Raw genomic sequence first — 14676 nt, forward strand, 5'->3', positions numbered from 1 at the left:
ATCATTTTGCGGACGACTGCCCTCAGCTGCTTCATTTCTTTAGTTTGCAAAGCCGCTCACAGTTAGAGAACCATCGAGCTCTGCTGAGTTCTTTCCTGTGTTTCTTGATGAGCGCATATGTGTCACTCTTAGGACAGAGGGTGTGATATCTTTTACCAGTGGTCTTGTTTTGATGTGTGAGCTTATTAGCTCTCTTCCACAGCGCTATCACGCGAAAATCGACGAGCCCCTTGTCTTCTTCGCCAACTGTTTCTTCGGTTCGCGAGCTCAGATTGCTTCGCATAAGCTGAACGAACTCTTCAATGGTGTCGAATTGAGCTCCTATGTCATCTCGGAAGTGAGACCAGTTTACGGCTCGGATGGTGGTATGCTGTTTGCGAATATTTTTATTCACGGTAACAATAATGGGATAGTGATCACTGCCCCATGTTGAAGAATGCGTCTACCAATGCTTGACTGCTTTCAGGAAGGAAATGGTCAAGTCAGGCGTAGTGTCGGCTTGTTTCGCATGAAGCCCTGCTCGGGTGTGTACTCTGTTTATGTTGCAGATATGAAGCGGTAACAGCCCCAGTTGATCAGCCAGGAGGCATCCTCTCGAATCAGTGGTGGCATATCGCCAGATACGATACTTAGCGGCGAAGTGACCGCCTAGGCTGATTTGGGTGCCACTTGCTTCGTGCACGAATTTTGGTATTCAGCGGTACTTGTCCGGCAATGTGGTGGCGCTATTCGGTAGGTAGTATACAGCGGCAACCACCAGCGAGTGCAGTCTGCTTTTTCCGGGGAGCCCTAGGCTGATCTCTCTGTATTGATTGCTTTCCTTTAAAGTCTGAATGAGAATTGCACTGCAATACTTATGGACCAATACTGCGTCCTGGCGTTTCTGTGAGGAAACAGGGCCTATGCGTCTTCTGGAGCCATGAGTGATAGTTGGGTGCATGAATGTGTGATAACTTTGCAACGAAACTTTTCCTATAGTTTTCTGTAGAAGAAAAATTACACCATCTTCCCATTGGGGAATTCTGAGTAGTATGCGAAGCAGCCATGGAGTCGACTAAAGTTCCCGTTAGTTTTCAGATCTTAGTTTATGTTGACGTTCAGCTTCGCCTGCCTTCGTTGTAACGCTAGCTTCTTGACGTAGTTTGAATGACTGAAGGACGCCAGGCGCGTTCGTAGCACATGCTCCCGTCTCAGTTTGTAGCGCAGTGGGAAGAGTGCCACTTACCTCCAGTTACGGCGCTCTTGGGATCAAAACCGGGCGCCGCCTAACTATTTCTTTTTACAGTGGACTATGCTGAAGTCATCCCTAACGCTGACGGGGCTGAAGAGACGCGCATGCACAGTAGTGTGCGGACAGAGGACGACAAGGAGGGAGGGAAACAGCCCCGTGCATAAGATGCTCCACATCTAATAATGAGGGGTTTGTAGTTGTCTACAAGATATCTTTATGCCTGAAAATTTGAGAGATGTCCCAGGCAACTTGATTCTCTCAATTACAATCAGTCCACCGTGTTTTGCAAGGAAAGTTGCCGCTGTGAAGTATACAGCCCCGAGAATTCCGGTGCGATAAAACGATACTGCGGAAGAAAAAGTTGCTCTGGCGGGGTCCAACCTGGCCATGTCGGTTTTATAACACGGGAGATCCAGGTAATGCCGACAAAAAGAGGCGTCTTTTTTTCTTAGGGCGCTCGTGTAAAGTTCGCTTTCCTTTAGAGTGTTTTGCGGCACCCCGGGTGCAATTGCTGAGGCATTCCGAGTTCCGCCTTTTTCATAATGCTGTGTATCACGTTGTAATTTGAAGGATCCCGTGCTTTCGTTAGTTCCCAGTGCGAAAAGTGTTGCAAAAAATTGTGGTTGTTCTCTCTTCTAAAGGAACCGGTAAAACACGAACGTGGAATGTGCTTTCACAGCCGCAGTTGAATGTTTATTGCGCATAGATATGAACTTGCACGTCAATATTTACATTTCGTTGGTATGGCACAGTTAGACGCATCATCGTTATACACTGGATTGCACGGGTAGGAGCATTGCGTAAATTCGACTGAAACCACAGGCACTCGCCAACCGTCCGTGCGAATGAAACCAAACGGGTTGTCAGCGAATCGTTTGGTGAAAACACGGTCCACAGCTCCTTTCACAGCAAGAGCGAAAGGAGCAGCGACATCCGCAACATAACAAGCGCGACATCCGCAAGTCGGCTTCACCACAGGGCATGCTGCGCGTTCCCCCTACACATAGACGCGGGAATCGAGGCACCAGCTGTCGGGGCTCATTAACTTCATGATGCGCTACCTGCTTCGCCTTTCGTGTGGCAGTACCATCTAAAAGAGGGGCTATAAGGTGCGTTTGTCGTCCTATTCACGCGTCTATTCATAGCATAGTCGGGAGCGCACTTCGTGCGTCCCGTTGCGGCGAAAGAATTCATTGCTAAAATTTCGGCACTGCCACGTCAATCGAACTTTTTCGGGTGATGTCATTTCCGTGACGGATATCTTCGTGGAATACGGCATAAAACACTTTCGTGTTAATATAGCACTAACACTTCTATGCAATACTGAGAAAAGCCCTCCTGTTTACAGGCCCCCTTTGCCGGACAGCATGAGAAAACACTGCTTATCTTGTGGCTTCCTCAAGGTAAGTACAGTTACGCACCCCTCTTCTAACGACAGCGATGGATGGCGAGACGCTTGTTCGTTAGGAATTCTTTGGTTGTGTGAATTTGCATTTTGATTCGCAGATTGTTTCGACTTTTACTTTTTCAGCCTTCACTATGACTCGCACGTAGTTTGTTCTTAAAGTCGCAGCGGGTTTCGCCTTGACATTGACATTTCAGTTCCCAAAAAGAAAGCTAAACTATCGTCATCATTTGACGGGCGGGCGCCTAATTTTTTGTACTTTTGCATGCCAATGCACCCCTCTTCAAATCCGATCTTGGTCGACAGTGGCAAAATGGCGCAGTCGAATAGTCGTCATCTTGATAATACCGGGGACCTATGCTCAATCCTGACTACAGTAAGCCATTTTAAACACGATAGTCTTTCTTGGGCTACTTAAACCCATAAATTTTGGCATGTCTGTATATCTATTTGTCTGTCTGTCTGTCTGTCTGTCTGTCTGTCTGCGATTCTATTCAGCCACCCGGCCAAAGTAAAACAAAGACTGCGCTATAGTCCTATCTAGTCACAGCTAAATCTACCGGTCTATGTCCCCTGTAATGTTCATAGTTGTCAACATTGTTGAAGAAGAACAACATATTACGCAAATATAAGACAACAAATTAATAGATGACTGATATTTGCAGTGTTCCTTTATAAAAAATTATACATGCTTGATTGTTGCGAAGGTAAATACTTCATCAACTGCAGAAAAAAAATTCACTGGGAGACCGTCCAAGTCGTCTACCCTTCAGAACCCATCTCGGGCATCAAATAAAGTAATCTCTTTCTCTCACTCTCTATCTCTCCGCCGTCGCCCGCTGTCGCCCGCGCTACTATAGTTTATGGCGCCATTCTAAGAAACCAACCGGCAACGGTGACGAAAGGTTCCACTAGATAGGTTCCACGTTCTTCTACGAACGCACGAGGAGTAGGGCACCGTGGTTGTATCAACGTTGAAGTAGGGCTCTCGATTTATGCGCGTCTCCGCCGTACTGCAGCGTTGCATCGAGGCACCCGGCCTAAAGCAGTGGAACGCGGTATATTTACAATAATTTGAGCAAACCTTCGGCGTCTTTACCTTGGGACGAGCGCGACGCAAGACGAACAACATGAGATGTGAACGGGAAAGTGAAGGGAGGCATTTACTTGGCAAAAGTCGATAAAGACTATCATCTTCTGTGGACATTTGCAATGAAAGGAGCAGATACGCGGCAATTTTTTTTTATTCACTTATGATCGTCATTAGCATCAGAGAAAGATGGCTTTTCTGCAGTGCATTTTGAGGCGATAAAGGCCATTAGGGAAACTTAAAAAGCTTCAGTTTAACATCTTCAAGCATTGCTTGGCTTTTTTAGAATTGTAACATTCAAGCTTATTTCAATCACCTTGAAGTACCGCTTAGGTACAATACGTATAATTACCCGTAATATAGCGGAAACAACTCCAGGTATGATGACGAACCAACAATAACTAATATGTTATAGCGAAGTAGTTGTAGTAGCTTTATTGGGTCTTTTTTTTTTGCGCCGTAACCATTGCTTTGTCGCCTACACCTTCGTAGGCTGGCGTACCAGCGAGCCACCTAAAGGATAGAGGGTAGCCGCGGTCTGCGCTCACGCCAAATGCGCTGTTGTTTGTTCTTGCAAGAGCAAAATCGCCTCTTTTAAAATATTGTGGTGGTGCCACAGCCATTTTGCGACCTTTGCTTGCCAACATCGTCCGTACTTATGAATATACGTTTGAAACCCCTTCTAAAGTCAGGCCACAAAAGCTACCGGATTTGACCCTTCCCGAAATGTCTTCATGCCACACGAAGAGAGTCCTAGACTCTCCCCTGTTCTATATTCGAGAAGCCGGTATACAGGACCATATTTAATTGAGGAGTTCACTCCGCCCCCTCAACAGACTTTAACTCGAATTCCCCATTTCTCGCTCCGGCGATGACCGACGTCAAGGCACGGATTCTAATGAGGCTTAATAAATGCATGACAAATAATAACAACATTTTTGTACCTTAGCGCACAAATTGTAGAAATTCTGCCTTGACTGCACCCTTTAAAATGAAGCCGTAAACTTCGTAGGAAAGCGTGGTGTCGGTGTAACACGTGCCGAGGGCATGCGCAGGTACATAAAGACGTACGCACTTGCATAAACGCGGCGCATCTATCTACTTCTGTTACTCGGAGAGGTGCGCAAGCATTTCTTTAAGCAGCATCAATGCTTCCCCCCCCCCAAAAAAAAAAACAAATATTTCTTAGGAAGATAAGTTTCAGAGCTGCTGCTTATAACTGTGGGTAAAGAACAAGAAACATGAAAGTTGTTGACGTTCGCGTTGTTATGATGCAAATATCTGGTAAAATTTGGAAACAATGTTTACCTGCTACCCGTCATAATATGCATTTTTTATTCGAAAAACAGAACATACATAAGAACTACGCACAGTGGCAGAAACGTTTCCCATAATTTAGATGGAAGGCTTTGGGAACTACCTCCCTGCAAGTGTAAATAAAGCCGATATAATCACGTGTAGTTATTCCTTCTTTGGGATGTTCATTTCATTTAAAGACAATGTACTCTGTATTGTAAATAGATAATGCCTGAAAGTAGTTGTCGTCAGCATTGTAGAAACAACGTTTCTTGCTCCTGTGTCCAACGAATCCCCTCCAATTATGCAGATGTTTTTTATTGTTTCGTGAAGACATTTACAAAAATTAAACTTACATAAGGAGGTTTCAGAACATCAAGGTACGGACAACTTTTTATTCCTAATGAGACGCTCAAAAACGCTGCGAACAATTTTCTTCTGCAAAAATACCCACAAATGTGTAGTAACAGATTAGTAAGAGAAGAATATTAGGTATGGAAACTAAGAGGGGCCTGGCTTCTTCCCTAAGTTCAAAAATATTTGTGCGCTAGTAAATAGCTTATTGGCAACGGCACATCGTTGAGATAGTGCTCTCTAAAACAGAACAATGTCGGTTGGGATAAGTTGAACATGAGCCGACAAAACACTACTGCAAAAAATACTCACAAAATACACGAAGCATTTACTCACAACAAGCTTTTAACAGGTGGCGTTGTCGGCCCAAATAAACTGCAGGAAAGCCACGTTTACACGATGGGTTTTCGCAAAGGCTACACCAATCAGAAACCACGTAAACCATGGTATGTTTTACATTGATAGCGGGTTTCATTTAGGTCGACGAACGCACTTTAGCGTCATACAGTTCTATGGAGATGATGATGGAGACATTTTCTAACAGGCGCAGAGATGACAAAATGTTCACTCCACACGCTTAACCATTCGTTGATAAAACCAGCACGAACTCAGACAAAGGCGAAGGAAGTGCAACACAAGGACAGCCGCTGGTCTAACTACTAAATTTTATTATCAGGAAGGGTGAATATGAATACTCCACACAAACAATAAAGTAATAGAAAGACGGTGCGCATAGTAGCCCCGCAAATATATTCACGCTTCCTGATATTAAACTTTTGTTGTTAGACCAGTGGCGGTCTTTGTGTTACACTTCCTTCATCTTTGTCTGAGGTCGAGCTGGTTTAATCCAAGCATGTCTTTCCAACTAACCCAGCTTGCAACCCTCCTGCACGCTTAACCAATGGGAAGCCGAAATACGGTGCGACGGGAACTACCCGAGTCACCATATTCAGATAAGCTAACCAGAACTTAATAGCTACAAAAACCCCAACATTAAATTTGCGTCGGTCAGCGTTGAAATGCAGTGTGGCTTTGTTTATTAGATTGTGGACATTGACATTGTACCGGTGAAAGCTTGGCGTTTCAAACGTCTTTTTTTGAAAAAAAGGGGCGTTACATTTTCATGATAGCGGACTCTTTCTGCGTTGCGTTCTCTCTTACTATGCATACATATCTTACTTCAAGCTGCAAGCTGCCGACAACGCATGCGCAGTCTCGCCGAACGGCATAGCTTGTGTTCGAACGGCCTAAGCAATTACTGTGAGTGCGTCTGATTGCTGCATAGACTCTCCAAAAAAACTCAAAGTACGAATGAAGAAACTGAAGCCTGAAACAATTGCTGCTAAATTATTTTTACATGTGATGAAGTTACAAGTTAAAACTATCAATAAAAAGTATTTGATGGTAGCTAAAAAACGTCACATTGAGTAAAAGGGGAACTACACTTTACCAAACAACACTAAAAGTGAACGCTCCGCTGAAGACTGCGGGATACTCATTGCATTGCCCTCCGCCTTTTATACGTAACTAGTGAAAGAGGCGACTGTTGACCCTTTCTGAGCAATGCATATTGGAGCCACTAGTGGCGAAGCATCTTTGTGCTTAGGTGCTTGAGGGAAAGCGGCATAATCTAAAACAGGCGGCGGGGATTTCAGAAGCTGCTTCTTCTTGCATTTTAAACAAACACTTGACGCGGTGCTGGTGAGCGTAACCTATATAATGGGTCTCTATCATATCTCTCCTGTGGTGCTTAGGACGATTTTCTGTGTCGTGCAAGTAATGTTTTAGACGAGAACTTCTGCAGCCTGTCTTCTACTACAGCCAACATTTAGACACCCCACCGACCACCCGACGAACTCCGCGTGCTCTGTTTGAATAAATACCTACGAAAATCGTGGACTATTTCGCCACACGGATAGCTACGTGGCGCCATCATCCTGTCCGATTACCATCAGAGGGAACCCACTTCTTGCAAACATGTCGCGACCCTAGAGCCGGCCATGAAGTTTTTCCCCGGCCAACAGCGCGGAGACTAGATGATATAACCGCGAGAAGCAAGGTTTCAGATTGCAAGAGTCTCTAAGATATTCAACCATCGATGACAGAAACCCACGAAGTAGTGGCGATGACCGGGCAAAAAGAAACCGCGTACGTAGTACAGGCGCCGCTCAAAAAGAAATACACAAGCCGTAATACAGAGCTCAGCGTTACGATCGGCAGACATGAGCTGACTGCGTTGCTGGATGCTGGTGCGAAATATTTTAACATCGGCCATGAACTTGCCTACCGCTTTTGAAAGGTAACGACCCCGCGTGCAATCTGCATTTTCGTACAGCTGGAGGTCACCTCATTACATCGGTCGGAAAGTGCACGGTGAGAATTCGTTTAGGGTGCTCTGACTGTTGAAGCTTTTGTCCTTATTCCACAGGGTTGTAAGAATATAGTCGTGAAAATTGAATTTCTACACGAATAGGACGCTGGTATAACCATCTCCCAGCAGTTCATTAGGGTTTCAATGAAGGTGCCTCTAGACAAGCGTGACGTACAGCCACTTCTTTGTGTGCTTGTCACTGAAGCCTACAAATGCGTCCCGCCAGAACCCTGCACATTTGTCACAATAGCTGTGACGACCCTCGCACCACTGATTGGATGGCGGGGCTGCATCCCCAAATTGTTGTTATTCGCAGCTTGTACACTCCAAGAGACATTGTGCAACCTTCAGGAGCGCTCAGGTCTTTGACCAACGAAATTCACCAGTTAAGGCCTGCAAGCGGCGAAAAACACCACAGTAGCTTTTTTCAAGGCTTTTTGAAATAATAATGCTGCTTTAAGCTGATGCAGTCAATTGCCACCACTTCCTAGTGCACATCTAGTGCACCACTTCCTAGTGCACGCTTCTCAGCGAACTACGAGGCTTTGAAAACGCCTGGTTTAATTTCACGTAAACAGCATTTCATGCGCCACTGAAAAACCACCAAATAGTAAAGGAAGAAACGAAGAAACCAGGAATGAAACTTTTGGTAAAACCCAACCGTGTGGCGCAAAGGAGCTGGATGCAATCAGCCGGCACGTACACCAGATCTTAGAATACAAAGAAATCGCACGTTCGAAAAGCCCCTGTGCATCTTTCCCGTTTCGGTCAAAAATGATGGGCCATCAGAGTTCAATTTTTATACCCGCAAACTAAAGCAAGTGGCCAAAAAGAAAGTATATCAGTTGCTTCGGATTCACTTCCCTCATGACAGACTACAACATGCCCTAAACGTTTAGCAAGTAGGACGTACGCCGAGATATTGGCATATACAGATCGATGAACTGGACCACGAGAGGACAGGTTTCATTCTCAGGCAAAATACACAAAATTAAACTTGAACCTTGAAATTTTGTTTTGCTTCATACATGTTGTCAAGAAGGCTTCCTCTCAGGCTTCAACTAAGAAGCATGCCTGGTTTACCTATATCCCGTGTCTTGTTTGCGACACGTTCTAGTGGCATTTCAAAGGCAACTATCAGCCAACAAGCTGATATGATTCTCCGGACGTTAGTTTCATTTTATTTAGTTCATTGCATGCTGTTAAATAGGGGTGGGTAACATAAAATCTATGCAGAAATAACGTTTCTCAAATGTGAGCGGGAATTGATGATTATCTGTGCGAAGGTTGAGAGACAACAACGAGAGGGATGGCACATTGTGTGTTTCTAATCGATAGCAGTACTAGGAGAGCAAGGACTTGAGCAGTAAGGAGTGCGCAGGAATTGAATAGGCAGCGTGCGCACCATCTGTGGAAAAACGTATGAAATAAACACTGGTTATACGTGGGGTAAATGAGACGAGGGGTACTTCAGATGCTTCTTCCTGTGATGACCCTCTTATGTAAAAACAAATGCGCGCCAATTCAACCTATGAAGCTGGTTGGAAAGCGAAGCTGTAGACGGCACCTATATAGTTTACCCATGCGACGTCACTGAAATTCACTCACGTTGCTTTACATAGAATGAAACCAGAGACGAACAAATGCACTTAACCACACCCTTTAATTCATCAAAGATATTTTTTCGCTAACGCTAAATCAATGAATCAGTTCTGAACGCTGGTTCGTTGAGTTGAATTGGCGAAGCAGATGAGTGGAGACTGTTTTTTCTATAAAATTAACGAAGCTCAAACCCGGTGTTAGACGATCTCACTTCTCTGTGTTTGCAACCGCCCACGGAGGCGACGAGATGGACGGAAGAGACGAACAAGAACTGAGATGCACTACGTTGCTATGAGCTTCCTGTAATTCTTACAACTCCTAGCGCATTCGCAAGGCGCGCGCACGGTTGGTACACGTGCCGTGGGCGCAGCGCGCAGAGTTCCGAGAGGGCTCGCGACGTTATCAATGGGCCTTAAGCAAGAACACAGGGGGCGAACACGCTGATGGCCTTAGTGAGTGTACCGCATGTCTGCCCTGTCTCCGCGTTGGCTTGTAGCTCGATCGGCAAGACAACAGGCTCTCGCTCCGTTTCCTTATTCGTCCTATGTTGTATTCCTGGTGGTGCAAGTAGCTTTATTTTATTTGTTTTGCGGGATTTTCTGTTAGCACGAATGTTCAGGACAGAAACCTTCGGCAGTAGAGGTAAAAGGCTTCGCGTTATAATATGAATCCTGGATGACTCTACGATTACATTTTTGTAGTGACTCCAGGGCGTATTGAAAACGATTGCTGGGGGTTTTAAATTAGTTAGGAATATCCGTCTTTCATTCTGACAACACTTTCTTAAGATAACAATTTTGCATTCTCACGTTTGCTGCACACAGCCGTTGCAAAATCTTAGCAATGTACTTCTAATGAAAAGCCGGTAAAGGCATTTGGGTAAGAGAAACGTAACCGGCAGTGGCAGAGGACGTACCCATTTTGGAAAAAATTGAACCAGCTTTCAATTTCCCCGCGCCCTCCAACAACAAGGCTGTTTGACGTGTTTTCGTTTTATTTATTTATATTGTATATATTTATTTATTTTGCCCTCAAGGCGCGGACCATTACAGTGGGGAGTGGGTGTTCATGTCGACGGATCAATTCAACAAAGAAATAAAGCAAAGTGCAGCGGCAGCAACAACTAAATATGTTCTCTTAACACCCCTTACAATGTTAGTAATGCAGAGCGGAAGCGTTCGTTATTTTGGGCACCAGCAATTGGTCCAGGAAGGTGGTTCAATTCGTTCAATGTACGAGGAATGAATGACTGAGCAGATGTGTTATTTAGGCATGTCCTAATGCCTACTTTTTGAGTGTGGTCAGTGCGAGACGAGCCATACGAAGGTGGGGAAATGATAGCTGTGTGTAAAAAGAAGTTGTGATGAGAAATGTTATGAAACAAGCAAAGTCTACTGTATTTGCGACGAGTAGCCAGATGAGGTAACTGGACGGATTGTGAAGAATGAAACGAGGGATGTTGCTCTGGAGTAGTTCTAATGATATAATGAGTTTCAGAGCTGGGGTTCCAAATAAAAGCTACGTATTTGTTTGACCTAACTAAACTATTGTATAACAGTGCTTTTCATGACACCGGTGCAGAACAAAAATTGCGGCGTAAGTAGCTTAATATGCAATTAGCGCTGCATTTAAATTTCCAACATGCAAAGACAATGCTAGATTGTGAGAAATATGAACACCTAAGCACCGGTTTGATGCTACGGTTTCTAGCGGCGTGTTATTCAGGTAGTAAGCAAGGGAAGAATGCGTTGACCGTTAAATATGCAAAACTTTGCTTAGTAGTGTTAAGTTCTATTTGGTACTTTAAGCACGAATCTGATAAGCCAGCGATATAATTTACAATAGGTTTGTATTGTTGAAATCCTTTATCTCGCAAAAAATAACATACCTTCAGCAAATAGGTAAATGTTAAATAAAGCATGGTGTGGCAAACCATTATATATATAGGAACAAGAAAAGGACCGACAACAGAACGTTGGGGTACATCTGATAAAACGGAACTAAGTGAAGATTCATGGTCATTGCAGATTACAAACTGTGAACGGTTTAGAAGAAACTGCTCCAACAAGGCGAAAAGATTGCAATCGAGGTTTAGTTTGCTAAGCTTGAAAAGTAGTAGTTTGTGGTTTACCTTATCTCAAGCTTCTGCGAAGTCTAGAACAATACACTTGGCACACGAAGACGAACGTAAATGACATGAAGTTGAAGGTTGAATAACAGCACCTGTGTCTCACAGGAATGTTTTTTGCGAAAACCGTGTTGTACGCACGAAAAAAATGAATCAAGAAACCTTACAAGATGAGAAACAAAACATAGTCTAGAATTTCACATGGGACACTTGTCAAAGGGGTGGGGCGACTATTGTAAAGAAACTCTTCACTTCCACATTTCTGCAGAGCGACCATCTTCCATACCTTCCCGTCAGACGTTAATTAGAGAGTATCTAGTGATGTTGATAAAGTTTAGACAGTAATATTGATGAGTACATAGCAGTGCTTTTCAAAAACTTCGTGGTGATTAGATCGCTTCCGAGACAACATGACGGTTTTAATGATTCAAATATTTTAACAATGCCGGCTAAATACCTCACAATAGGATTCATTGGTAAATAGTTGTAGGATGCTTTGCTGGGCAATGAAAAATCAAGAACCAAAAGGCACAACAATTTGGCGGTTTAAAACAGCGTTTACACAAGAGGACACTCTGCATCAGCTTGAGAATCACCATTACAATGAACTAGGCGAATTGAGGTATCTTTGTTAGGTCTGACGACACGCCAAAATTTCTTTGTGTCACATACAAGCATTGGAGTTAACCTGTGCTGAAGGAAAATAAATTTCGTGGTTTTTTAGTGTAATTACGTAGCGAATGTTAGCAAGTTTATATTAGGTAAATCGGTTTCCGGACGGAAACTGCTTCATAGCCCGGTAGAATCGTTTTTTGTGGTTAGTCTTTTAAGGTTAATATTAAACAATGGCCCATTAGGGTTTGAAGGCAACTTGCGTAGAGGGATATACTTGTTTATCAGTTCACCAATTTGGTATTTGAACAAGTTCTGCGATTATCGACTTGATTCAAGGCAAGGCTAAGAAGTCTGGACAGTTCGTTAATAATGGCGTCAAAGTTAGCATTATTGTAATCACAAATCAGCTTAGTGGAATTTGCCGATTTTGATGCTGTAATTATAATATAAAAAAGTAGCAAATGCTCGCTGATGCCAGGTAGTTAAGAAACCTTTGAAACAAGCTCCGGATAAGAGAGAGAGAGAGAGGAATTTTATTGAAATGAAAAAACACAGAAAGGTCGGCGTGACGGTAGTATATCTGGCCAGTTATTCTGTGTGTGGGAAGGGAAAGAGGAGGAAAGAGTGTGGATAGAGGACGAGAGAGATGAAGATGGCGGAGAAATTATTAAAGGGCTATGTATAGAAGATGCCTATACTGATACGGTGTATGTGTTAAAGTTAAGCCGGACGGGCCTCAGTAGTTAAGAAAAAGTCAAGAGTATTGGCACTATCATTAGTATTCCCTAGTTCCGCTACCATCTGAGACAAAGAAAAAGTGAAGACAGATCAAGAAATCCCTTGCCATCACAAGAAAAAGCCAGATATAAAGGAGGGTCATAAGACCAGCGTATGCTAGGGAAATTTAACTCGCCTGATAGCAAAGTACGCGCCAGAGGGTGTCGCGTCAAAACAAGGTGAAGTGCATCATACAGCTCGGATACAAAGCTAGAGGAATAAGAGAGCTGGAGGTAACAAACAACAAATACAAATTTGCGGTGGCCAATCTCCACGAATGAGCGCCGAGCTTCTAGTTCACTCTGAAAATGAATAGCAGTAGATGGTATTCACCTCTTAATGGCAATCAGGACACCACCCCGTTTGCGTTGAGTTCGATCACCCCAGTAAATTTTGAAGCAAAATCGTTATCGAAAACTTCGTTGTTGTAAGTCAGAATGTAACCAGGTTTCGGAGAGAGCAACTACATCAGCACTACTGGTGTCGATGGAAGAATTGAGTACTTCACGCTTGCTAATACCACTTGTGGTGTTGGCTAGCAAAAAACGTTCATTCGACGTTGATAGCAATGGTCGCGCTACCCATCGCCACTGCCACTACTGCTACCCCTCGCCGATTCCTATGTTTTCTCGATTTAATGTGACGCCGAGCCGAGATGCGTTGAAACGCTGCGCCTTATTTCATTGATATTATCGCTCACAGTCATGCATGTAACACCTGTCATCAATATCTCGTTTATCGTACTTCAGTTAATAGCGAGGGGACTATGTCCAGCTTTTTGAAAATTCTGACAGCTTTTTTTGCAAGTCTTGTTGCAGGCGAAAAATCTTCAGACACAGAGACATTGTTTTCCTTTAGTTTAGAAGGCAGTGGTAGTATTTCTTCTTTTATTTTAAAGTTGTTAATCTTCATGATGACAGGCCGGCAATTACCTTTAAATCATGCGCCGAGGCGATGCGGATGTTCTACTGCATCACGAGAAAAATCACCTTTAAGTGCAGACGATACGTCTTTGCTAAGATTTGATCCAAAATTTCCGTTTGCCCGGGATGCCGTAGAAAATAACTCTATTGCGCCTAGACCTCGGTTCGAATTCATCTAAGCGGTTACTCAAGACAAGCTGCTGGGATGACACGCGTTCTGAGGTTTCCTTTACTGCAACAATGTCGCGTCCAAGCTCATCTAAGGCGCCACACTTGAGTTCATGTGATTCTAGCCCGCGGAACACATCGGACAGCTGTTCATCTAGTGCACGTGGATTCTTTATATTTCGTCTTCGCCGTTATTCAGTTCGAACGTTTTTATTTATATATTTAAGCATATAGTAGCTGAGACGAAGCGAGCACAAAGTTGCAAATGAAACGCTACGATCGGATAGATCACCTTTAGCTGAGTTGCTCGATCGTAGTTTCATTTTGTTAGTAGGGCCTTTGTTCGTTTCCACCACATCACCTGCCTGTAATAACACCATGGCTACATCGATACAGTCGCACAGTGATGCACAAATAACCCGTGGGCAATGGAGCAGTATCAAAAGTCGATTTTCAGATCGCCTTGCATAGAGGCAAAAGTTGTTACACACCTGCTAGGCGAAAAGACGATGAGTGCTGAACATTGTGCCAAAAAAAGCTGCTCCCATGCCCACTGAAGCTCTGGGCGACGCGGGGTTCGCATAAATCCTTGGGTCTGTGCTCTGAAGATGGTGATACGGTCGACTTCCGTAGGGCGAGGGGCAGCTTGGCGATGGCTATCTCTTTGATGACAGGGTTGACCGTATCGCTGAACACATGCATATCCTCGACACGAG

This window comes from Haemaphysalis longicornis, unplaced genomic scaffold (assembly GCF_048455015.1).
Source record: "Haemaphysalis longicornis isolate Haplotype H1 unplaced genomic scaffold, Haemaphysalis longicornis Haplotype H1 scaffold_6, whole genome shotgun sequence".
In the NCBI taxonomy this organism is placed as follows: Eukaryota; Metazoa; Arthropoda; class Arachnida; order Ixodida; family Ixodidae; genus Haemaphysalis; species Haemaphysalis longicornis.